The 26,063-nt window shown below is 44.1% G+C and overlaps 1 protein-coding gene and 1 long non-coding RNA gene across 5 annotated transcripts in view; one reads left to right on the top strand and one right to left on the bottom strand.

The window, feature by feature from the left end:
* Positions 1-17,931, top strand: part of LOC140471295 (uncharacterized) — a 69,561-nt gene extending 51,630 nt beyond the window's left edge. The window contains exons 2-3 of the long non-coding RNA XR_011956958.1: positions 12,564-12,664; positions 17,816-17,931. This is a non-coding gene — a long non-coding RNA (uncharacterized lncRNA). The remainder of the gene's footprint in view (positions 1-12,563; positions 12,665-17,815) is intronic.
* Positions 1-26,063, bottom strand: part of LOC140471293 (tensin-2-like) — a 283,909-nt gene that overhangs the window by 245,235 nt on the left and 12,611 nt on the right. The window lies entirely within an intron of this gene.

Here is a 26,063-nt window from a genome sequence, read left to right as displayed (position 1 = left end):
AGACTGCAGCTGAATCATGACAAATTGGAAACAAGAACCAACAATTGGTTACCAAGAAATACATATGATGGAAATGGAGTGAGCTCATGACTTCTGTTGGCCATGATAGTTAACTCTGATTTTTCTCCTTTGCTTTTGAAGACATTGACACTGGCAGGGCCAGGCACCACATTTACTGGCAGCACCTCACCTCATTTGCCCAAGTGGCCAATTTTCAATGAGTGTTGGCCGGGAGACCCCCATTTGTCATGGAGCTTGGCAAGACCTGCCCTGTCCTTGTCTGACATCCATGCATTCCCACCAGAGCTGATGGGTTTGGATCAAGAGTGGGAAAAACTGGCTGAGTTTTCCACCAAGAGCAATTACTGTTCTCACGTCAATTCTGTTCTCAAATCCACACAGGCCAGGATTTAACCTTGAGCTAATTGGAATGAGTGAAATGTTTTGTTTTGCATGCAGTACAGGCAGATCTAGGGTACTAGGGTGGGAGGGGTCTTTGATGATGTTGGCTGCTTTCCCGAGGCAGCGAGAAGTATAGTTGGAGTCAACTGCTCTGCCCAGGACTGTATGAAACTACAGAGAGTTGTGAACACAGCCCAGTCCAGCACACAAACCAGCCTTCCACACATTCACTCCACCTACATTTCCCGCTGCCTCATAAAGGTTGCCAACATCATCAAAGACCCCTCTCACCCCACTTATAATCCCTTCCAACATCTTCCTTTGGGCAGAAGATATAAAAGCTTAACATACGTACCAACAGATTCAATAACAGCTTCTTCCCTGCTATTATTTGACTTCTAAATGGACTCCTCAAATTTCAAATTTAATGTTGATTTTGTTCTTTGTACTATGCAGCTTTAACATTGTATTCTTTGCTCTGTTGTATTACCCTGATGCACTTTGATGATCTGCCTGTACTGTAAGCAAAACAAAACTTTTCACTTTACCTGGGTACACGTGACAATAATAAATCAAATCAAATCAAAGATATTTGAGAGTGTATTTACCTAATGAGCTAAAGGGGGCTTCATATATCATATACATTTGTAGAGGTGCATTCTGTTTGGATGGTCCTTACACAGAATTCTAAATATCTTTGGAATCTTTTTTGTTACATTACTGCTGTTTAGGAGCACACTTATTTTGTGTGTGAAGAGTAATTTGAGAGACTCATACATAGAATATTCATTTCCGTGGCCTGTATGCATTCTTGTCTGATGTTCTGTATGTTGGTTTTGATCAGTGGGTAGCTTCATTGTCTTCGAATTGAAAATGTTGTGGGATCATACCTCACCCTCGGGATTTGAGCAGAGGAACTGAGGTGAACACTTCCAGGCGAGTATTAAGGAGGTGCTGGAATTTCAGATGAGACGTTAAACTGAGGTTCTCGCCTTCTCTCTGAGGTAGATGTAAAGATCTGGTACCAAGACTTTGAAGAGGAACAGAAACATTCTTCCTATCCTAGCCAGTGTTTATTCCGAATTTCTGTTCCTGGGAGCTTGCTGTGTGCATATTAGCTGCCACATTTCCCACAATACGCCACTAACTAACCTTTAGATTAGATTAGATTAGATTACTTACAGTGTGGAAACAGGCCCTTCAGCCCAACAAGTCCACACCGCCCCGCCGAAGCGTAACCCACCCATACCCCTACATCTACATCTACCCCTTACCTAACACTACGGGCAATTTAGCATGACCAATTCACCTGACCTGCACATCTTTGGACTGTGGGAGGAAACCGGAGCACCCGGAGGAAACCCACGCAGACACGGGGAGAACGTGCAAACTCCACACAGTCAGTCGCCTGAGACGGGAATTGAACCCGGATCTCTGGCGCTGTGAGGCAGCAGTGCTAACCACTGTGCCACCGTGCCGCCCATAATTGTTGGCTGTAAAGATATTTGAGAAGTCCAATAAAGTGCTATATAAATGCAAGTCTTTCTTCTTCCCATGAAGTACAAATCTTTAAAAGTACTGGTTTGAAGATCTCGTATTCTGTAACATTATATGCAGTTATTTGCTTGATCATACAGAACTTGAGTATTATTGTAAAAGACACTTTTTGTCTTGCACTCATCAGGACAATTTGCAAGAATATCAATTCAAGGGGAAAATCGAAATTAATATTGCCTCAGAAGAGAGTGCTGATTGGTTGGTAGAGGTCACTTGCAGTATAAATGTTCGCTTTCCCCTTGAATCAATGTCGTAGGGGTCAGTTGGCTGGACAGCTGGTTTGCAAAGCAGAGTGGTGCCAACAGCCTGGCTTCAATTCCTGTACCAGCTAAGATTACCATGAAGGACTCTCCTTCTCAACCTCTCCCTTTGCCTGAGGCATGGTGACCTTCAGAATAAACCATTACCAGTCATCTCTCTCTATGATTTGGAGATGCCGATGTTGGACTGGGGTGTACAAAGTTAACAATCACATAACACCGGGTTATAGTCCAACAGGTTTAATTGGAAACACACTAGCTTTCGGAGCAACGCTCCTTCATCAGGTGATAGTGAAAGCTAGTGTGCTTCCAATTGAACCTTTTGGACTATAACCTGATGTTGTGTGATTTTTAACTTTGTACACCCCAGTCCAACACCAGCATCTCCAAATCATGACTACTATCGACACCACTAACCGCCGGCTTAAAGTGGAGAGGATCTCCAAGATGATTGCAAGACTATCACCTGATGAAGGAACGTCGCTCCGAAAGCTAGTGTGCTTCCAATTAAACCTGTTGGACTATAACCTGGTGTTGTGTGATTTTTAACTTTGTACATCTCTCTCTAATATGAGAGCTGCCCTATGGCCCTCTGAGACTCTGGTGGTTTTATCTTTATTCTTGCATATCGTCCTGATGAGTGCAAGACAAAGAACTTCAACAAAATGTATCTTTTTCTAACAGTCATAAAGCATGAGTACCATATTAGAAAATAGAAGGAACCTACAACATAACAATATCAATGTGCAAAGTAGTATTGAGAGTTAAAAACACAAATGAAATATGATCATTGTTTCTATATGATTCTTGCTTTCCATCAAAGCTTCAGAATAGAATTACAAATCCTACATAAACCAGGCAATTCCTGTGGATCTGACTAAATGTCATTTTAAGCAATTGTGGGCCTTTTAAGTGGTATTCTTCTTGACGTATTACATGTCAAAATCTTCAGCGATACAAGTCTAGGGTGTCCTTGGAGAGTTGTGGAGTGGGTTGAAAAATTATTTCAACAGTTCCCTGTCAGCCTTTCAATTTAGTACAAAACTGTGCATTTATAAGGTCATTTGAGGCTGCTTCACACAGCAGCTGGAGGCTATGTGTAGAAATGGGGTTGTAACGTTTTAAAATGATTATTCCCATGCAACTTTCATCCAAGGGTATAACTTCAACTTGGTCAAACAATTTTTCATTTCTAAAAGTGTCCCTGCATGGTCTAAGTGCCAAGGAAAATTATTGTGAAATTATCCTTCAGTGTTACAACTCTACATCTTCAATTATTTCACAATCCGTCAAGGGCTTGTTAGCTCATAGTTCCTGCATGTAAATTAATGAGTGGGTAACATGACTGATGGCTTGGTGGCTAATGGGTGGTGTTGAGCTAAACCATGTCAAACAGGAGTATTAAGGTTAGATCCTCAGTCTGCGCTCAGCTAGTCCATAGCCCTTAGCAGTTAGCCCTGAGGTCGCCAAGGTGTTAACCAGCTCAGGTGCCCTCTCTTATTCAGAGATCATGGTCGAATAACCTGTGTTGGAAAGTGTGGATATGGGGCTAAGGTTTGATCCAGTTGATGACCATTCCTTCCTCCATACTTGCATGTGGAAGATACTCTTATTTTTATAGACAGTGGATTATAGCTATTTATTTATTTTCAGATATAAATTGTCCATTGACTTACAGAGCAACTAGAAAGAATAAAATGGTCTTGCTACTCATCCCCAGAATTTGTGAGGTTCTGGATGGTATATAACAATTTAAAGATTTGTCAGCAAGGAGAGGTTTTATTTTGTTAGCAAGGTGTGTTGAATAATGGGTCAGTAATCTCCTGAAGTGAGGGTAGACTATATCACAAACCAATAAACTATCAGAACAGCTAGGAAACCTTTTAGGGATGGGTACGCATAGCTAGAGCCCCATAAGGATCTTAAGCCTTCCTTCACAGTTCATGCAGAAAGGCAAGAATAAGAGAAATTACACAGTCCGTATGCAGAGGGAAAACAAGTACTTTTGGTGAACTTCTCTGTAGCGACACTGAATGTGACACAACTCGGTCAAACTCAGGAAAAGTTATCTGCAGCCAAGTTGGTGTCACTTTAAACGTGACCTGATAACAATCTCTGTTGCGCAAAGGTGATGCGCACGAGGCTACTCAGAGCTCTGCCAAAGCAAAATGCTGCAGATGCTGGGAACGTGAGACAAAAACAGAAAATGTTGCAACAAGAGAGAGAAAAATAAGGTGAACATTTCAAGTCGATGCCTTTGTTCTGAACTGGGGGTGTATATAACAGGTTTCAAACCAGGAAAGGTCGATAGGGAAAAACTGGGAAAAGGGTGGAGAACAGGGCAGATTAAATTATACACGGCCTTTGACGTCAGCGCCACTGTCGCCTGCACCAACATGCACATGCGCACGAGCTCCTCCTTTGGCTCGTGTGTGTTCATTTTCACTCACACCTCTGTGACATTCTCAGTGTTAAAGGTGGTCGAAACATTGTGCAGCAGATTTCTAATCTCTGTGGTAAAGCTGGGAAAAAAACAGGAAACAAAAAAGCAGGGAAGCCCCCGATCATGTGGGTGGTTATTTGTGAATGAAGTGGAGCCGTTAATGCAAGGACAACATTTTCTTCTTGGCCGAGGCACATCTGTGTGTTTGGCGTATACGATCTGTGAGTGGACAGTTCTTTCTCACTGACAGCAAAGGTTGACTCGTTGGAATTAAAAGCTAACAAGAGGGGAAAATAGGAGCTGGTGTGGGAGCAAGTGGACATGTGCAGATGGATCACGGAGCCATGTTTGTGTTGGGAACATACACTCCACAAATTATAAAAGGATGGTGTTGATGATGATATAAGCCAAAAAGGAGTGGTTATGGAACAAGGAGCAAAATACTGGGTCTCTTCTGGACAGCGTGTAATGCAGTCCCAGGAAGGAATCAGCACCTTCTGGACAAGGGGAGAAGGGACAGGAAAATCATGAGTTTGGGTATCTGGCTGGAAAATAATTGATGGTTAGGAAAGTAGGTGAGAGCGAGACTAAATCCCAAGTAACCAGATTGCGTCTGTATGAATTACATCTGTCTGCTACTCAGAATTAAGCCCAGTTACACACTTCAGCCTGAACTATGGCTGTCTCTAATCAAATAAAGCACTCACATCTACAAAGAAAATAAGGGTGTTGACATATCAGCATCCTAATTGTGGGGAAAAGGTGGTGAGGATATAATGGTCCAATAATTTGTTGTCATCATATATTATTCATATACAGATGGGTTTGTTCACATAATTTCTTTAGGGGTGGAGTTTTTTTTCAGACCTATTGGAAGATTTCAAAAGAAATAAAAATCCCCTGGAAACTTTGAGCTATATAAGTCATTCGATAATGTTGTAATTGCATGTTAGACAAAGTCTCCCTGTCTGGACAAACCCAATTATGCTCAGTGGGACAGAGAAGCAGAGTGTTATTGGAAGCTCTGGCCTGTGGCTCTGCTCTGGCAGTTCAACATCAAAACGACTGTTTACTCAGCTCCATAGTTCAGCTTTGATGGTTTCATGAATCCACAATATCAGCCATCACCAAATTGTGTGGTCTGAATCATTCTGGAGGGCTTTCTAAAAAAAAAATCCAAAGCATGAGGTAAATCATCGTGTTGCAGATTAGCCCAGCGCAGTCTAGATTTGTCTCCAGCCCAAGCACTTGTAACCTGTAAGGATCCAAAGTGTTTGGGGTGACGTCCGCCCAGCACTTAGCAGAAAAGTGCCTACAGGACAGGACAGGACTGTCCCTACATTTGATATTACTAATGCCAAGTATAGCGCATCCACAGCCTCCCCTTGGTGAATAATAGAAACGCCACATTGATGCACAGTCAGACCTGCTCTTGTGATTGTGAACAGAGAAAAGGGAGCTTCCTTTTGCATCCAGATGTCTTATGTTTCAACCCTGGAATCCTACACTAATAGACCTGGAAATGTCTGAAAACAGATTGGAATAAAGTTTAAAAGAAAATCACCTGTAAAGAAATCTATTCAAGAAGAAGCCGACCAATGGCATACAAGGTGGAGATCCAGTCTTGAAGAACTCCTATTGCCGAGGTTATGAAGATATGGTCTTTTTCTTCAAATCTCTTGATGGTCTCCACCACATGTCTGTAACCTCCCCCCATTCACACAAGATCGCTACATGGCTCCAAATCTGGCCTCTTGAGCATCCCCCATTTGCCATCGCCCAGCTTTGGAATTCTCTCCTGAAACCTCTCCATCTCTCTCCTTTAAGCCACCGTTTAATGCCTTCTGGTCACCTCTCCTTATGTGGCCTGATGCCTTATGTTGTCTGATAATCAGTCAAAATATGAGAAGAAAGAAGTGCTTGGTGTTTTAGTAGATTAAAGGTGCTATATAAATGCACGTTGTTGTTGTGTGAATGCTCCAGATTGCTGCTTTCTCATCTTTGGAGTGGCAATGGTGAGTTTGGAGAAGATTTACTGCTAAAGAACCTGGGGAACTGAGGAGATATCAGTGGATTGGCCACAATGTCCTTTCACCACCAGAACCTGGGTTTGAATCAGCCAAGCTGCTAATGTATTAAAAATCTCTAGGCGACTTGGTTTACAGGCACGAGGTAGTCTCCTACGCTTCAATTGGACTTTGTCTGCAAACCCAATGAACAGTGACAGGATATGTGAGTATAGGTGGTGTCTCAGCCCATCTCCCAACTGACATTTCCACACGCACACGCTTACGACTGGATAGGAACTCATCTGTCTCTTTCCTTCTTAAACACTCACATTCGTTACCCAGGAGGAGAAGCAGGCCATTCAGGCCATCAAGCCACCATTCGGACAGATCATGGCTGATTATCCATCTCTACTCCATGCTTTTCCCCACTATCACTATAAAATGTTCTGCTCCTGAATCGGAGACTGTTGCCCCCTAGTTCTCGACGCACCAGCTAGGAGAAACATCTAACCTGGATCTACTTGCAAGGAATTGTAAATTTCAATGAGACCACCTTTCATTCTTCCAAGCTCAGGAGAATGCAGACACAATCTCTCCTCATAAGACAATCCTGCCACCTGAAGGATTAATTTGTACTCCTTCAGTGGCAAGCACAGCCTTTCTTAGGTATGGAAGCAAAACTGTTCACAATACTCCAGGGGTGGTGACTCAAAGGATCTACTGATCCTGATCAGAGAAATGGTCCTGTCCTTTGGCTGAGTTTTTTTTTAATAAGACTTAAGCATGAAGGTGGATCTAAGAGTGGGAGGTAATTTCCATGTGAGGAATGGCAGAACAGGTCTTCTCGTGTGATTACGTTCCTCTCAGCTCACTGCATGGTCACGTGTTGGTAAAGTGCCAGGTTTTATGGAGAGGTGGGCAGTAAGTTGTGCAACCCCCCCCCCCACCCCGGTCTCCTCAGGTTCCAACTTTGAGGTGCCCAGCTGGCACGACACCATCTGCAACCCAGGAGCATCACTCGTTCTCAGCTTGTCACCCCAAAGATATCCGAGACCAGGCAAAAAGGCAGTGCCATGCTTTGGTGACCCCTCCACCAGGTGGAGGTGGCACTGTCTGCTCAATGCTTCATGCCCTTTATGAGCTTGAATGAGCATTGTAAGCTTACCACCTTACAGAGCTCTCACACTGGAGCCTGGGTGCCAGGTATCTCTATCAAATGCTTTTTTGTACAATCAGTGTCTGTCACTTCCTTGCAGCTATCAATGTAGCCCAACTGGCATCACATTGGCACTGCCTCTCACACATCTGCCAGAGACTATATTCCAATCATAAAAGGAGCTCCAACATTCAGTGGTTCATGCTCACTGACCTTTCCTCTCAATGAGAAGAACGTGCACATCTGATAGTGTTTCACCTAGCGCCCCACTTCATCCTCATAACCCCATATTAACCATGGCTAATCCACCTCGCTCTTGTCGTGTGCAAACCTTCACTGAAAAACTGTCAGATGATTCTATAAGGACAAGGATATTACCACAAAACTTGGGGTGAACACATATCTGAGAGACATACATTCTAATGGTGCTTTATTGATTTTCAGCAACTCAAATTCTTTGCTGACCTTTCTATCAGAACCGTTTAACTCCTAACTTTCCACAAATGACATTCTGTTTCTCAGTAATGCATAGAACTCTGGGGATCCTTATCTATTCATTCATGCAAGCAAGGTACTCATGTACCCACGATCTTGGCACATCTCACCGTTTTCAGGAAACATGAGGCTCCATAACCAGCATTAATTGCAAAGACAGAAGCAGGCCACTGCCTGATGTAAGGTTCCTCTGCCACCTCAGGAAGCCAGCTACTGAGCTGGCAGGAAGAGTGAGGGGAATGTGCCTTGGTTGAAGGGGAGTTTGGATACCCCAGCCAAACAGTGAGATAGCCCGCAAACAGATATTCCCAGCTGCACATCCAGCTGTAACATTTGAAATCAGACCTTGAAATCATGACATGAAGGTTTGAATCATATATGCGTACCCCTCATGTAATCCTGTATCACTTCACACTGATACCCTGGGTGGCAAACAGAGCAGGACTTTGTTGGTGCAAAGGGAACAACTTAACTGAAGCTGGTCTTCATTATCCCGCATGACACATTCCTCTAACCCTTTAATACAAAGCTCTTAACTGAGTGCTCGAGCCATAGTATTGCCCAGTTTCTGTTTCCATTCCTTCAACTGGTGTGTCTGCACTGTGCAGGATCATGTGCAGATCTAGGAAGCCCCACCCCCCACGCCCCCATTTGCATTACTCATTTTCTGAGGGGCCTTATTTCTGAGAGAGATGGTAGTTGTAAACTGTTCCTTCGTTGCTCTCCCTCTACATCACTCTTCCCCAGCTACCCCTCTCCAGCACTGTAGAGAGCCATCTCCTTCTTCCCTTTCACTAGCTTCCTCAATATTCCTGTTCCACCCCCTGATGCCATCCCTATCCACTCTTTCCTCAGTTCACCTGCTTGTTTCCCTCTCGCAGCACGCGTAATTGCCCCATTGTCTTCCCCACACATAATATCAACACCTACCCTTCTGGACTGCCCCTTACCCCTGTCACTGTGACCCCTTTGCATCCTAATTTCCCCAGGGTCTCTTCAGGGCCTCTGACGATCACACTTTTTAAGTTCCATTTCCTTTCCAAGCAGCTCACCTTTCCGTGAACCATTTCTGTTGAACCCCTTTTCACTTTAGACCTCTTTTTTAGTTGAGCCCCACTTGCTGGGCCTGATCAGGTTTGCTGGTATCAGCAGGTTTGTCTTTGCTTGGTCAGGCTAGGGAGCCCAGTGAGGTTTCACCCCCTATATTGTAAGGGTTTAAGAACTACAACAAGTAAGATCACATTCCCTGGGGTGGGGGAGTCCAGAACTAGAAGGCATAGATTTAGGGTGAGAGGGGAAAGATATAAAAGAGACCTAAGGGGCAACTTTTTCACGCAGAGGGTGGTACGTGTATGGAATGAGCTGCCAGAGGAAGTGATGGAGGCTGGTACAATTACAACATTTAAAAGGCATTTGGATGGGTATACGAATAGGAAGGGTTTGGAGGGATATGGGCTGGGTGCTGGCAGGTGGGACTAGATTGTGTTGAGATATCTGGTCGACATGGACGGGTTGGACTGAAGAGTCTGTTTCCGTGCTGTACATCTCTATGACTATCTGACTGAGACTCCTCAAAAGCTGGTTAACCAAGTGAGTGTTCATCCCTTACACTATATTTGTTTGTGCAAATAAATGGCTTGTTTGCAAAGGCACCAAGTTACTAATAATGCTTGTACTTACTAGAGCTTGGAGGAAAAAGTCGAACATTTTTAAATCATTCGTGGGGCATCACTGGCTGGGCCAGCATTTATTGCCCATCCCCTAGTTGCCTTTGAGAAGGTGGTGGTGAGCTGCCTTCTTGAACCGCTGCAGTCCACATGCTGTACGTTGACCCACAGTGCCATTAGCAAGGAATTCCAGGATTTTGACCCAGTGACAGTGAAGGATAGTGAATGTATTTCCAAGTCAGGATGGTAAGTGCCTTGGAAGGGAACTTGCAAGTGGTGGTGTTCCCATGTATCGGCTGCCCTCGTCCTTCTAGATGGAAATGGTCATGGGTTTGGAAGGTGCTGTCTAAGGAGCCTTGGTGAATTTCCGCAGTGCATCTTGTAGATGGTACACACTGCTGCTACTGAGCATTGGTGGTGGAGGGAGTGGATGCTTGTGGATGTGGTGCCAATCAAGCGGGCTGCTTTGTCCTGGATGGTGTCAAAGCTTCCTGAGTATTGTAGGAGCTGCACCCATCCAGGCAAGTGGAGAGTATTCCATCACATTCATTCACTGGTAGATACATGCCTCATATATACTCAGGTTATATGTGAGCACATGTGTTTCCCAGTTTTGGTAAGCAAGATTGTACCAAACAACATGTTTCCAGAGGCCTGGGAAGCATTCAGGGCATGATATTGCATTCAAAAGAGGTTCCTCACCAGGACCATCAGGGTGCCTGAAAGGTTCTGAGAACTGGTTAGCAAATCTCTAACCTGTCACCAGGAAACTGCATTTTTGCCTCCCACCCAATGAGGTTCTGGGCCTGCCTTCCCAAAAACTCCAAGCAGGCCTGGAGGCTTCTGCTACTCATACTGAATTCTTCATAATGCTACATCAGGCCAACAGAATCAATGTGTTGTCATTCTAAGGCTTCCAGAGGGGCTACAATTTTAAGAAGATGCTTTGAGAATAATGTGGTCGCCCTCCTATAGGAAGGATGTTGTCAAACTTGAGAGGGTTCAGAAAAGATTTACCAGGAGGTTGCCAGGGTTAGAGCTTTTGAGCTATAGGGAGAGGCTGAACAGGCTGGGGCTGTTTTCCCTGCAGCGTCAGAGGCTGAGAGGTGACCTTACAGAGGTTTATAAGATCATGAGGGGCATGGACAGGGTGAATAGACAAGGTGTTTTTCCCAGGGTAGAGAGTCCAAAACTAGAGGGCATAGGTTTAAGGTGAGAGGGGAATGGCTTAAAAGGGACCTGAGGGGTAACTTTTTCGCGCAGAGAGTGATGCATGTATGGATTGAGCTACCAAAGGAAGTGGTGGAGGCTGGTACAATTACAGTGTTTAATAGGCATCTGGATATGGGCCAGATGCTGGAAAATGGGACTAGGTCAGATTGGGGTGGTCTGGTTGGCCCGGACAAGTTGGACCAAAGGGTCTGTTTCCGAGCTGTATAGTTCTACGACTCTGTAAGAAAAAGGAGCTGGAGTGGACCACTCAGTCCTTCCAGTCTCTGACTAATGTTTAGCTTCAATTTCACTTTCCCCCCTACTCCCCATATTCCGTGATTCTGAAGGACCAAAAATCTCAAATCTATCTCAGCCTTAAATATACTTTGTGATGGAATACCCACAATTCCCCTGGGGTACAACATTCCAAAGATTCACAACCCTCTAATGAAGCAATTTCTCCTTTTCCCAGTCCAAAATGGTCACCCCCTTATCCTATGACTGTGCCCCTCCCCGTGTTCTAGATTCCCCAGCTAAGGGGAAACACCCTCTCACTATCAAACCTGTCAAAACCTTTCAGAGACTTGTCCGGTTCAATTAACTCATATCTCATTCTTCTAAACTCAAGCTTCATTCAGAAACAAACCATTAATTGTTCTCTGTGTTTCAGACAGGATCAACCTGCTGTAGGAAAGTTGGCCAGAAAGAATTTTTAGATTTGGACCCTTTTCAGTAGCTAGCATTTCAGAAATTGTTCCTACATGACACCAGTGACTGGATTTTGAATGGACTTCATTGGCCATACAATGCTTTGGTGTATTGGGAGGTAGTGAAAATCACCATAAATATGCAAGGCTTTTTCTAATGCATTATCCCAGGGAAAATGGACAAGCTTCTAGTGAGGAACCAAATTGGTTCAAGCTCATTTTTACATCCTCCTCTTTGGCTCATGTTGCCAAGAGCTCAGGAGAATGCACCACAGTGACCAGCCAATGATGGAAAGGGCACCCACTCTCTACACGCTATTTTGAGTTGTTCATAGGAAGATCTGACGTGAGGTTTTCCTCTGCGTCCAGAAAGAACTCATTCTATGGGCTGCCCCTTTAATTTTTCAAAATCTTGAGACTCCAACTCTGCAGCAACCTAATTTCCTGCTTTTGAAGGGAAACCACTGGCTGCAGTAACCTCTTCAGTGACTGCATTGTCGGAAGTCTCCATCTGTGAAAGGAAGTCCTAAGGGTACAATACAGACCAGTTCCACCCTTTTCCTCATTACGTGCTCGGTTTAAGTTCTTATCAGAAGTCAGTTTTGCTTGGAAGTTATTTTTTGTGTAGTTTCACTTTATTGTCCTCCCATTCCAGATCGAAGCATTACCTGGGCCGATCATAGAATTCAAGCACATCGAATTGCTTTTCCATTCTCTATCTGCTACTGCACGATATCTGAAAACCCTTTCTCTAATGTAAGTAGATTACAATCCACAATACTTTGAGAACCTGGGGAAAAAAATGAAGAGGTCCTTGAAATAACTGCACAGAGGCCAGTATCCCATCACAGAGTCCCCCTTTATTTACACATGGAGAATCCTTGACGCTGATCCAGCTTCCTCAGACCCAGCTCTCAGAGTGAACAGAACCTCTGACACTTCCGTTTATATCTTGATTTGGAGGTACCAGTGTTGGATTGGGGTGGACAAATTTAAAAATTACACAACACTAGGTTATAGTCTAACAGGTTGATTTGGAAGCGCTAGCTTTCAAAGCACTGCTCCTTCATCAGGTGGCTGTTCATCAGCTAGTGCTTCCAATTAAACCTGATGGACTATAACCTGGTGTGGTGCGATTTTTAACTCTGTTTATATCTGTCAGCCAGGGCTCCCTGATTGGACCAGATTAACAGCCCTAATCAGGGAACTCACATTCTATGAGGTCTACCCGGCTGACCTCATTACTATCTCTGCAGTATTAACCATAATTTTCCAAACTCTTTCAAGATCAGGCCCAGGGTATTCACCACATTTAAGTGCTGGAGCACAGAGAAATGGGTTAAGCTTAGACTAGTTCAATGTACAAATGGGTTCTTTCTGTCGAATCACTTTGTGCTGTCTCCCGTTGAATGTTATGTCAAGTCTCTCCTTTCCATTTCCTCACAACTATATTATATGAAGCCACAAATAATTTATTTCCACTGCAAAAAGCACCAGTCTATTGCCATCAGCTTCCACTGTACCAAACCACCATTACGCTAATTATCTAATACACTTCCTCCTCACTGCCACTGAATGGCTTTCTTGATTCAAGCATGACACTTAGATATATCATCTCAATTCCCGCACAAAGTACTCTAATTATCAAATATTTACATTTCAGCACATCACCCAGTCAGATGCACTGCCAAATTTCTCCTTGAGAAAGAAACACTGTCTCAAATACAAATAACTCTTGAATGATTCACTGGGAGTCAAAGATTGCACTTTCATTTGGATTTCAGATCGACACACAGCCTGATCCAAGGGAAACATTCCTTTGCAATACAACCATGGGATGATCCAGATTCCTCTGTTATCAGCTGTCTGCTCTATCGGTTTGTGCAGTGAGGCGGGGGTGGGTGAGGGGGTTAACTGGGCTCTGGGCACATGAAACCACATTCAGTTTCTTCCTTAACCAACACAGCATTGAGAAATGTGCTGACCCAAAAACCAGCTCTGCCCCGCCACCACCACCACCACCAAGTTGGCCCAACAAAGTTGATTGAGTGGACAGTTTAAAGAATAAGTAAACAGGGAGCAAGAGAAGAACATTTTCCCCATCAAATCTTCTCCACCGTTTGATTCCAATCATGGCTTCACTTTACCACATACTCCTGATATTCCCAGAGGGACCAAAGATCTGTCAATCCCTTCCTTAAATAGATCCAATGATGGCGAGCATCCACTGCCACAGTTTAAGGACTATTTACAAGACCATTTAAAATGCCATAGCATTGAAGGCGACAGGCCAAGTGCTGCGAAATGGAATTGGAATACATGGATATTTGGTGATTAGGACAGATACAATGGGCTGAAGGGCCTCTTACCATGCTGTAAAGACTCTATCTCTATGACAATCCTCTGACAAAGAGAATTTCAAACATTTACATCCCTTTGAGTGAAAGATTTTCACCTCATCTCAGTCAGAATTGCTCAACTGTGTCCTGATGTGAGAGTTCCCAGCTAGGGGAAAGAAGATTTTGGTGTTAGCTTTGTCAGGTCCCTTCAGAATCTGGTACATTTGAATGAGATCACCTCTCAGTACTCAAAGTTCCACAGTAATTGGAAATAAACAGACGTTGCCTTGTTCAGAATGTGTTGTGTTCACCCCCAGTTTGTCATTGTTGTGTGGACAGGTTGCAACACAGGGTCACACTCCCCCAGGTGAGGGAATGTAAAACTGGCCACAGCTCCAGTGACATGTTGGATAAGTTTCACCCTGACACCTCCGTGACTGACAATAACCCGGAGAAAGCCGCCTCAGAAAAGGCTACAGAGCTGACTGACACTAACACTCCCCAGCGAAGGTCAAGCCTGCAGGAAGAGACAGAGAACGGAACCAAACGAAGAAAATCAATCATCAGCCTTTCGGGCTAGCCAGATTGGGAATGCGCCAGGCCCCTCGACATATTTCATTTGGTTTCCATCTGATTTCTGGCAAGCTGCTGACCTCATCATGATAGCAAACCAAAGGCAAAAAATAACTTTACTTTCCTATGTCAGTGAGATAATAAGGCATTTCATATCACAGCACAAACAAACAGGCCTTTCAGCCCATCTGGTCTATACTAATGTTGATACAAACCGCCTCCCACTTCAATGACCTCTTCCCAATCTCTTCTCATATCTTCTATTTTCTTCTTCCTCATATATACATCAAGTCCACATTCCAATTCTAACTACAGTGAATTTTACCAGAAATCAACTCAGTGCCAATTTTAGGGAGATTTGTGGAGGGCTTCTATATGTTTTTGCATACCATCTGCTCACACAAGTACCTCTCTCCTCTGCTTCCCTACCCCCACTGTATTCTCCCACTCGACACAGGCCACTACTGGGACCTCCCTGGATTTCTGCCATCTGCACCACCTTTAAAACCAAGCTGTACACTGGGTCAGGCACTCTGCAGCTTCCCTTCATGGTTCCTGTCAATAGCCCCAGAAGGTAATTGTCACCCCCCTTTGCTGAGGGGACAGAGAGGGGGGTGTGCACACTCACTACCTATATGGAATGTTCAAGAGGCTCAGAATTGGAGGAGCACAGATATCTCAGAGGGTTAATGGCCAAGAGGGTGTTCAGAATGTCAGTGTTAGAAATGCGGTTTCTTTTAAGGGTCAATCAACATACTTTTCTAATCACCCTCTGGTGCAGGTGGGACTTGAACCCAGGCCTTCTGGCACAGAGACAGGGACAATGCCACAGCACCACAAGAGCCAAGTACTACCCAGAACATTTCTGGAGTTGATTGAGAGAAAGGAATGCTCATTGGACTTTGCATCTCAGGGGGCACAGTGACAATGTCTCTACCTCTGAGCTAGGAGGTCTAGGTTCAAGTCCCACCTGCACCGGAGATGTGTCGTAACATTCCTGATCAGGTTGATCAGAAATACCCAGAGCTGGGCACACTACCCATGATGGGCAGTATTTGGTAGCGAGTTTACTTTGAAACAAAACAGCTGGGATCTTTCCCCCACTGACACGATTTTGATTTAGTCCCCTTCCTTTGTCTTGCCGTGGTTTGTTTGGATTTTTCTCATACTGCCCTTGGTGGATAGTGTTTGGAACTAACAGTTGATTGGTTAATTTGGTGGTGGGTTTATGTACTAAACAAAAAACAGCTGGGCTCTTCCTCAGTTGGGAGTGGGCTTCCAGACAGAGATAGGGTCCAGAAGGGAAAGGTGGAAACTGATGTTTGTGTTAAACTACAGATTTGCAATCAACCCCTTGTAAATCTCTGGAAGTCTTTCACTGTCCAATTCAACATATGGATGTCAGTCTGCAAAACAGACAAAGGGAAGGGTGAGGGCTTTGAAGACGAGAATGAGAATTTTCAAAATGAAACGTAGCCCAAAAAAAAATTACTTCCATCACTGTTTGACTCTTCAGAATTCTCACATCCTCCCAGTATTGAACGGACTATCACTTGGCCATACTAGCAGTGTTACAGAGCGCTCACTCATTGGACCTTCATATGAGAAACAGTCAAAAGGTGCTGTTATATTTGGAGACTCTACTTCGGTTTTCAGGAAGCCAACATCCACCCTCTATAGCTTGACAGTGTAGTAAACAGATCCCTTTGGCCCCTGGTAGATTCACAGTGCAATATATTAGTCTGGCATTAAAATAAGAGAGCCATACTGCATTGTGACAGTGGCTGGTGAATAATAGTGGAGGTCACTGGCTCAGAGCGATGGCAGAGAGACGAACAGATAGTGCACAATTCTGCCAGTCGCCGAACTGAACTGCGGTTTTTATTTAAGGAAAGAAAATCAAGCATATCGTCTTCTCTGCAGAAGCTGCGTCAGGAACATTGTGTCGTTTCAGAAAAGGGCCAGGGAAGAGTTTGGATGCCACCTTTTGGAAACTAAGAAAAGTTAAACGGAATCTAGTCTGGACAGTGATGGCTCAAGCCTTTGACTCTTTACTGGACCAATAAGATTTCAAACTTTACACTGGCAGATTCGAAACACTTACCGCACTTTATTTCAGTTAAGCTCAACATTTTTAGATTTAGATTTTATTGTCATGTGTATTCAAGTACAGGGTATAAGAGTACAGTGAAAAGTGTACAATGTTGCCACAAACAGCCCCATCTTCGGTACAAAAACTCAGTTACAGAAATAAGGAAATAAGTTTAAAAGTTCATCACTACAGCCTTCTTCGCATAAAAGTCGAACAATAAAGAAATAATGTTAAAATGTCAAACATTACAGGTCTTTCTTCAGCTCTGGGCCTGCTGATGCTGCTTTGTTACAATGGAAACCCTCTCCATTTTGATTCATACCTCATAATCCAGAAAGAGTTTGAACTAAAAACATGACAAAATGTAGCAAGACCACACAAAAAAAATAAGATTGGGGGTTGGTGAGGCCTGCTGTCCTGACAAGCAAGGCTCACTTCCTCACAGTTTATCTCTGCAAGGACCTAACCTGTAAATCTATGTACTGAAGTCAGAATAAAACACTGAAGATGGGCTAAAACTGGAGAGCACATAAATCAAGTCAACTACTGCATTAAACCAGTTCGAAATAAAAATAAAGCAGATAAAAGGAGGTGGGGGAGGAGGACCTTAAATATATCTTGCCCAGAGAGGAAAAAGCTTGGAAAATAGTCACAGAAATGATTTATGGAAACCCAGAGCTCTCAGCTTCCAGGAAGTTCCAGCTCTGTAGAAATTAATCAAAGTTTAACTTTTAAATCTCCCCACTTCTTGCCAAACCCTGCTATATTTCATAAGATGTGTCACTCTCAGTGTATATAAAACCTATTTTAAAAACCCAATGGACAAGGCAAAGTATTTGGAGGGGAAGGACTTTCTGATTAAATTTGCATTCAATTCAAAATATGGAGTATTCTGTTTTCCAGCCGAGGAATGATTACGAGGAATAAATCTGCTGGTGGCTGGGGAGGCAGTTTTGTGGATGCTTAAGGAAGGGACGTTTTTGAAGATCAGAAGACTCCTCAAGTACCTTCTCCTATGAACTGAGGAATGGATGCTCTGTCTCAGGGCCAGCAAGTTTTCGTTTCAAAGTTTGGGTTGAGTTCATCATCATCCCAAACTGGAAAGCATGAGGTCAAGAGAGTGGTGTTGGAAAAGCACAGCAAGTCAGGCAGCATCCGAGGAGCAGGAGAATCAACGTTTCAGGCAAAAGCCCTTCATCAGGAATGAGGCTGGGAGCCTCCAGGGTGGTGAGATAAATGGGTGGGGGGTGGGCTGGGGGGGGAAGGAAAACATGGGGTATGAACTGGGGTTCACCTGATAGCACTCCCTGAGTCAGAACAGTGGGGGTTCAAATCTCACTCCAGAAACTTATGGAATGAGTATGGCACAGGAGACCATTTGGTCCATTGTATCTATACTGGCTGTTTCACCTGGTGCATTTTGTAGTCCACTAAGTAGTTTGAAATGTACTTATTGTTGTAACAGATGAAACAATCCTCCCACAATCCAAAGATGTGCGGGTTAGGTGAACTGGCCAATAGAAATTGCCCTTAATGTTCAGGGATGTATAGGTTAGGTGCATTAGATTAGATTACTTACAGTGTGGAAACAGGCCCTTCGGCCCAACAAGTCCACACCGACCCGCCACCCACCCATACCCCTACATTTACCCCTTACCTAACACTACGGGCAATTTAGCATGGCCAATTCACCTGACCTGCACATCTTTGGACTGTTGGAGGAAACCGGAGCACCAGGAGGAAACCCACGCAGACACGGGGAGAACATGCAAACTCCACACAGTCAGTCGCCTGAGGTGGGAATTGAACCTGGGTCTCTGGCGCTGTGAGGCAGCAGTGCTAACCACTGTGCCACCGTGCCGCCCGACAGGGGTAAATCTAGAGGAAAGGGTAGGGGATTGGGTCTGGGTGGGTTTCTCTTCGCAGGGTCAGTGAGGGCTTGTTGGGCCAAATGGCCTGTTTCCACACTGTAGGGATTCTATGATTCTATGAAAGTAGCCAATCTGTACACAGCAAGCTCCCACAAACAGGAGTGTGATGATGACCAGACCATGTGTTTCTCCATGTTGATTAAGGGATAAATATTGGTCAGGATTCTAGGGAGAACACTCCTGCACTTCTTCACAGTAGTGCACAGGATCCTTAACATCTTCCTGAGAGTGTAGATGAACAACTACGGAATTGTATCCTGACAAGAGTCAGCAAATGGGCAACATGAGAAAAAAAATACACATTACTGGCAACGGTCACAACAACCATTAGCAGTGGAGATGCAACACAGACAGTGACGTGAGGTTACAGTTTTATAACATTGGTTTGACACTTTTACTTGTGCTGTTTAGAACAAAACAATAACTGACACACTGAATTTAAATTTTAAATAAGTCCCAGTTAGGTTTTGGAGGAAGAAAGTGTGAAAGAGACAATTAGTCTCAGTGCCACTGGGGCAAGATGGCAGCAAGAGAGAGGTAATGCCGTAGAGAATGGATTGAGTCCAATGTTCTGTTTTACAACTGGGTCCCATGCTTGGGCAAAGTAAGTACCACTGGTGTTGCCCCATGTTCTGACACTCAGCAGCACACATGCCCACCCCGCTCCCCACAATGCCCTCAACTAAATGGCATTTGCCAGTGTTTCACTCATCTTGTGCCTTGCTCCCAGCAAATCAGTAATGGCTGTACAGACGCAGGGGGAACCTTTAAACTGTCCCATCATGAATATTTCATTTTCCTTTTACAATCAACTGAAGTCAGCACTGTATATGGGACTGAAAGCGAACAGTCTCAAACTTGTTTCATTCCTTTGCTGTCTCCTCCGAATGCTCTCCCACATCCTTGGAACCACTTCAAATTGACATTAATTAGTGGACAGATTAAATGCTTGAGCTACAATTTAATCCTCTCTGTTTATCACATGTCAAGCTTTGAGACCCTGCCAGTAATTTCAGTTGAGCTGCGTTACTTTTGATGGACAAACAGTTTGATAAATGCTCTTGCCAAGTTTTTCAAAGGAAGGTAGCCATGCAGAAGGGCTCTTATTAAACTGAACATGACATTGCACAGACAACCTTGTGGTAAGCTCCCTTCGTCCTTCTGAGTGCACAAAGTGTTCAGCTTTTACCTCTATTCCTCATTGCATTGATCTATTACTTACTTGCTGTATAACTTCTCAATTGCTGTATAACTTCTCAATTGCTGTGTTGCTCTCCTCCTCATTGTGCTGCCCCTTGACATTCAATGGTGTTACCATCACTGAACTGCCCACTATCAATATCCTGGGAGTTGCCATTGACCAGAAACTGAACTGGACTCACCACATAAACACGATGGCTAGAAGAGAAGGACAGAGGCTAGGAATCCTGAGGTGCGTAACTCACCGCCTGACTCCCCAAGGCACAAGTCAGGAGTGTGATGGAATACTTCCCTCATGCCTGGATGGATGCAGCTCCAACAACACTCAAGAAGCTTGACACCATTCAGGACAAAGCAGCCAGCTTAATTGGCATCACATCCACAAGCATCCACTCCCTCCACCACCAAGGTTTAGTAGCTGCAGTGTGTAATATGTATAAGATGCACTGTGGAGATTCACCAAAGATCCTCAGACAGCACCTTCCAAACCCACGACCACTTGCATCTAGAAGGACAAGGGCAGCAGATACATAGGAACACCACCATCTTCAAGTTTCCTTCTAAGCCACTCACCACCCTGACTTGGAAATAGATCACCAATTCCTTCACTGTCGCTGGATCAGTAACCTGCAATTCCCTCCTTAAGGGCATTGTGGGTCTACCTACAGCATATGGACTGCAGTGGTTCAAGAAGGCAGCTTGTCACCATTTCTCCACCATTAGGGATGGGCATAAATGCTGGCCCAGCCAGCGGCGCCAAGTCCCATGAGTGAATAAAAGAAATTTAAATTTGTGCAGCAAGACCTTTGGGTCTAGAACCTGCTCCTCCAATCTGACTAGTTTGATACCAAAGGCCCTTTCACACTGCAAAGTATTAGAGTGCTTACAGTCCAGTAAGTGGCCATTCTGCTAGACCAGTATTTATACTCCACACAAGCCTACTCCCATCCTCTATTTCACCTCCTGGAAGTGGCATGTACCCAAGATGAATTGGTGCCTTTGCTGGAGGAAGTGGCAGCATTGCTGGTGGGTTGGGGAGCAGGGACAGAAGTGTCGTTTCCTGTTGTCAGGAAGAAGGTGGCAAGTCTGGAAAGAATGACAATATGGGAGACTTGATGGCAGTGAGGAGGAGTGTCAGGCCTCAGGAAGAATGAGGCAACATTAATCAGAGAAACGAGAAGAAGTCTTAACTTTAAAAATGCTTCGGTTAACATCAGGGAGTTTACGAGGTATGGGAAGGGAGAGCTTTCTGATATATTTTGGAACTTTTGAATTTAAATGGCATAGAAAGAATTCTAAATTGTGTGCTGTACTCAAATTCAACTACTATTACTTAATTAAGTTTTTTTTAAAAAAGTCATGATTTAATAAGGACAAAGCAAATTTATATCAGGATATACAATCTGCACTCATCAGAAAATCAACAGCTGAAATTTACGTTTAGAAAGGATTTGCTGCATCAAGATTGACAGCATCGGATTTAGTAAATCCAATTGTAATGAGATTATATTTGTGAGTCAACAACCTGAACCCAGATAAATAGCATCTAATAGTGGTGATGTTCAGTGACTCCCCATCGTGCTAACTGCCTATCACTTAGACTCTTGATTAAGGCCTTGAGCTGAATGCCTTGCTGCCTTTGATAGATGGTAGCAGAATTGCTTTCTCGACTGAATCCTGATTTTCAGGATTACCACATCAAAGCTCTGGACTCCTTTCACCAAGGACACTAGACGTATCTCAACATCGTGAGAATTTGAAAACAGAATAAAATCACAAACAACAAACTCCCTCCATTGCACTAGGCGCAGCAGCATGAAGATCACCGACTGAAATCCGAGACTTAGATGGACTGGCCATGCCTCCCGCCTGGAAATTTACAGAATCCCTGAGCAGATCTTCTCTGGTGAATGATTTCAGGGGGAAAAAAATATCAAAATGATCAGTACAAAGGGTTCAAACACGCCCCACAAATATCTGCCTTGCAGCTGACTAGCCCATGTGCAGGCATTCATGGGAATCAGATGAAACAGGTTTCCAGGACCAACTACACCCAATATACAACATCTAACATGCCCAGGGGTAACACTGCTGCAGACATGCCCCCTCCCCCACAGAAAAACAACAACAAGGACAATCTAAACTGCCAATCGCACATTAGACACTTCAGTCCTGAAGGGACCCACTAAATCCAATGATTCACTCAACAGCTTGATCCACTCAAACAATAAGGACTAGCTCACAAATTCCAATGCAGACAATCAAGTCACCTTTTCTACTGAAGCTATGGCTTTGTCACAGCATTCCATAGAAGGCACCGCAACCCACTGGAAATGACAGCAGGGGCAGCTGAGCTCACCTTCAGGCTATCAGTGGGGTACGATTCATGGGTTCGTGAATAAATGATCACAGAATATGGGCAGCACTGGGAAGCCCTCTTTTGTTACCCTCAGGAGATGCTATTGGATCATGTATTGTTGATTGCGGTTAGCAAGAGTGGTTTGATGCACACTGACAGCCAACACATGTAGGACCAGGGTCACATGTAGGCCAGGCCAGGTCAGGTTGCCAGTTCCCTTCACTGAAGAATATTCAAGAGCCAGTCACATCCATACTATAATTTACAAACATGCAAAATGGGAGCAGAAGGAGGCTATTCAGCCATGAAGCTTGTTCCACCATTCAATAGAATCATGGCTGATCTGTTTGCATTCCACATTCCCATTTATCCGTGATATACTTTGATTCCTTTGCCTAAGAAGAATCTATGTACCTCTAATGTAAAAATATTCAGTTGCCCTCATCTCCACTGCCTTCCGAGGCAGAGAATTCCAAAGTCAAGTGCAATTAGAGATGGGCAATAAATATTGGCCCAGGCCAGTGAGGCCAACATCCACCATGAATGAAAAAAATATACCGACTGAGAGAAAAACACATTTCTCCTTATCTCAGTCCTAAAGGGGCAGCCGCTAATTTTAAAACAGTGTCTCCTAGTTCTGGATTGACCCACAAGAGGAAACATCCTTTCCACAGGCAGCTTGTGTAGACCATTCAAGATGACCTTCAGTATAATCACCATTTGCCCTTCTAAACTTTACTGTAAACAAGCCAATCCTGGGAATTACAGACCAGTCAGTCTCACGTCTGTGGTGGGTAAAGTATTGGAGAGGAGTCTGAGAGACAAGATTTATGATTACTTGGAAAACCATAGTTTGATTAGAGATAGTCAGCATGGCTTTGTGAGGGGCAGGTCATGCCTCACAAACTTTTTTGACTTCTTTGAGGATGTGACAAAACACATCGATGAAGGTAGAGCAGTGGATGTGGTGTGCATGGATTTTAGCAAGGCATTTGATAAAGCTCTCCATGGTAGGTTCATTCAGAAAGTAAGGATGTATGGGATACAGGGAAATCTGGTTGTCTGGATACAGAATTGTCTGGCCCATAGAAGACAGAGGGTGGTAGTAGATGGAAAGTATTCAGCCTGGAGCTTGGTGACCAGTGGTGTTCCACAGGAATTGGTTCTGGGATCTCTGCTCTTTGTGATTTTTATAAATGACTTGGATGAGAAAGTGGAAGGGTGGGTTAGTGAGTTTGCTGATGGCATGAAGGTTGGTGGAATGGTGGATAGTGTGGAGGGCCGTTGAAGGTTGCAACGGGACATTGACAGGATGCAGTACTGGGCTGATAAGTGGCAGATGGAATTCAACCTGGAAAAGTGTGAAGTGATTCACTTTGGAAGGTCAAATTTGAATGCAGAATACAGGGTTAAAGGCAGGATTCTTGTCAGTGTGGAGGAACAGAGGGATCTTGGGGTCCACCTCCATAGATCCCTCAAAGTTGCCATCCAAGTTGATAGGATTGTTAAGAAGGCATATGGTGTGTTGGCTTCCGTTAGCAGGGGGATTGAGTTTAAGAGCCAAAAGGTTAAGCTGCAGCTCTATAAAGCCCTGGTTAGACCACACTTAGAATATTGTGTTCAGTTCTGGTCACCTCATTATAGGAAGAATATGGAAGCTTTAGAGAGGGTGCAGAGGAGATGTACCAGGATGCTGCCTGGACTGGAGGGCACATCTTATGAAGAAAGGTTGAGGGAGCTAAGGCTTTTCTCATTGGAGTGAAGAAGGATGAGAGGCGACTTGATAGAAGTGTATGAGATGACGAGAGGCATAGATAGACTGGATAGTCAGAGACTTTTTCCCAGGGTGGAAATGTCTGTCACGGAGGGGCATAATTTTCAAGTGATTGGAGGAAGGTTTAGGGGAGATGTCAGAGGTAGGTTCTTTACACAGAGTGATGGGTGTGTGGAATGCACTGCCAGCGGTGGTGGTAGACTCAGATAATTTAGGGACATTTGGGTGACTCTTGGATAGGCACATGGATGATAGTACAATGAAGGGTCTGTAGGTTCGTCTGATCTTTGAGTAGGATAAAAGTTTGTGACATCGAGGACCGAAGGGCCTGTACTGTGCTGTACTGTTCTATGTCCTACCGTTCCTCATTAACTCATCATTTCTCCAGTGCCAAGCTGAACAAGCCCAAATAAGTCTCAACTTCAATTCCACGATTGTGAATGCTCAGCATCTGGATTCTTTGCTTGTTACCCTCCTCTGACCACTGAACTAGCCAGCTCATAGCCCACTGAGCCAGTTATATAAGAAAGATGTGAGCTTGAAGATCCCACATTGTTCCTCCAGTGAGGGGGGAAGGGGTCCCTTTAATTGACATTGTCTTGCTGAGGTTGCTGGGATTGAGCTGTAATCCGTCTTTCCCTGAGTAACCTGGATGCATCCACTTCAGCTAACAGTGGAAATCAGGTAATGGTGAGTTGGCAGTTCATTTCACATCACTCAGAATCTTGCTTTCTGTCAGAGTTGTTGGAAACTGTGAAAGATGTAAAAGGAGCTGCTGATTTAGAACATAGCAAGGGATCTTTACCCAGCATTCTAAGTGGTAGGAGAGTCAGAGCTTTTGGTGAACAGGCAGGAAGGTGGAGGAGAGGCCAAGATGGTAAGTCATGATCTGATTGAAGAGCACAGCAGACTCAAAGCACTGAATGGCCTACTCCTGCTCCCACTTTCTTTGTTTGGAGAGGACAGTAAGGGATTTTTGTTTTTAACTGAATTGAAATTTGAAGTCAAGCTTTGGGTTTGTTTAGTTCATTAAAGGAGATGTTGGTGCTGTGGGAATGGAATAATTTCCACTTTGCACAGTTAGCATTAATCGGCAGCCATTTCTCAAAATAGATACAACTGAAGATAAAAATTCCCTCTGTGTGAACATGATAGCCCAGCTCAACCTCAGAAATTTCAGTAGGTCATAAACAGAATGGGGATTCCATATGTTCCTGTTCTCAGAGGTTGGTCACTTGATTCTCATTTGGTGTCTCACGTTTTGCCATGATTGGCGCCATTTTGGAATGACCTTTCCCAACTCCTGACACCCCCTCTCATCGACCCTCCATCTCACCAGCTCTTTACAGCAGGCAGATTACCTGCCCAACCCAAAGCTGCATGACCTACCTCTCATCACATATCTCATGAGAGTTCAGGAGAGGGAAGTGGCAAGCAGGAGTGGGAGGGAGAGGGAAATTTAGGCGAGGGAGGGTCTGGGAATGTTCAAGAGCACAAGAGAGAGTGAGCCAGAAATAAGTTGGAAGAATCAGCATATTTCTCCTATATTTTTACATTTATTTTATGGATGTAGGTTTGCTCACTGGGCTGGAAGGTCCGTCTTCAGACGTTTCATCACCATACTAGGTAACATTTTGTTTGTTACAGTTCTTGCAAGGTATTTTGTAAATTCTGAGCAACAAACCCAAACAAGCAGACAAAACACATCCAGGAACCCTAGCCATTCTCCCTACATCAAAGACATCTCGGAAATAACTGCCAGACTACTCAGACCCCTTGGCATCATGGTAGCCCACAAACCCACCAACACACTAAAACAGCAGCTAATGAACTTGAAAGACCCTATACAGACAACAAACAAAACTAATGTTGTTTATAAAATACCGT

The sequence above is a fragment of the Chiloscyllium punctatum genome, chromosome X (assembly GCF_047496795.1).
Source record: "Chiloscyllium punctatum isolate Juve2018m chromosome X, sChiPun1.3, whole genome shotgun sequence".
NCBI lineage: Eukaryota > Metazoa > Chordata > Chondrichthyes > Orectolobiformes > Hemiscylliidae > Chiloscyllium > Chiloscyllium punctatum.
This window is presented reverse-complemented; position numbering and strand designations above follow the sequence as displayed.